The sequence below is a fragment of the Coturnix japonica genome, chromosome 1 (genome assembly GCF_054131305.1).
Source record: "Coturnix japonica strain WE chromosome 1, WE-NBRP24, whole genome shotgun sequence".
In the NCBI taxonomy this organism is placed as follows: Eukaryota; Metazoa; Chordata; class Aves; order Galliformes; family Phasianidae; genus Coturnix; species Coturnix japonica.
Genome location: NC_140663.1, coordinates 98,927,722 through 98,927,980, shown reverse-complemented (window position 1 = coordinate 98,927,980; position 259 = coordinate 98,927,722).

The window sequence follows — 259 nt, the reverse complement described above, 5'->3', positions numbered from 1 at the left end:
TTCTCTTTTTTTTTTGTTTTGGTATAAGCTTCTGATCACGTCTGATCTGCTTCTGCCTCTCTGATGAGAAAAGAATATACTCATGTATCTTGTACATCCCTTGGGACACAGGTGTATGCATAAACAGCACCAGAAACATTAGCAGGAGGCAAGGTGAAAACCTTTACATAATCTATAATGATCATGCTGAAGAAAACTTACTTTTAGAGATGCTAGTGCAGCTAGCTAGGGTTAAATTAATACTTTCCCAGACAAAGAA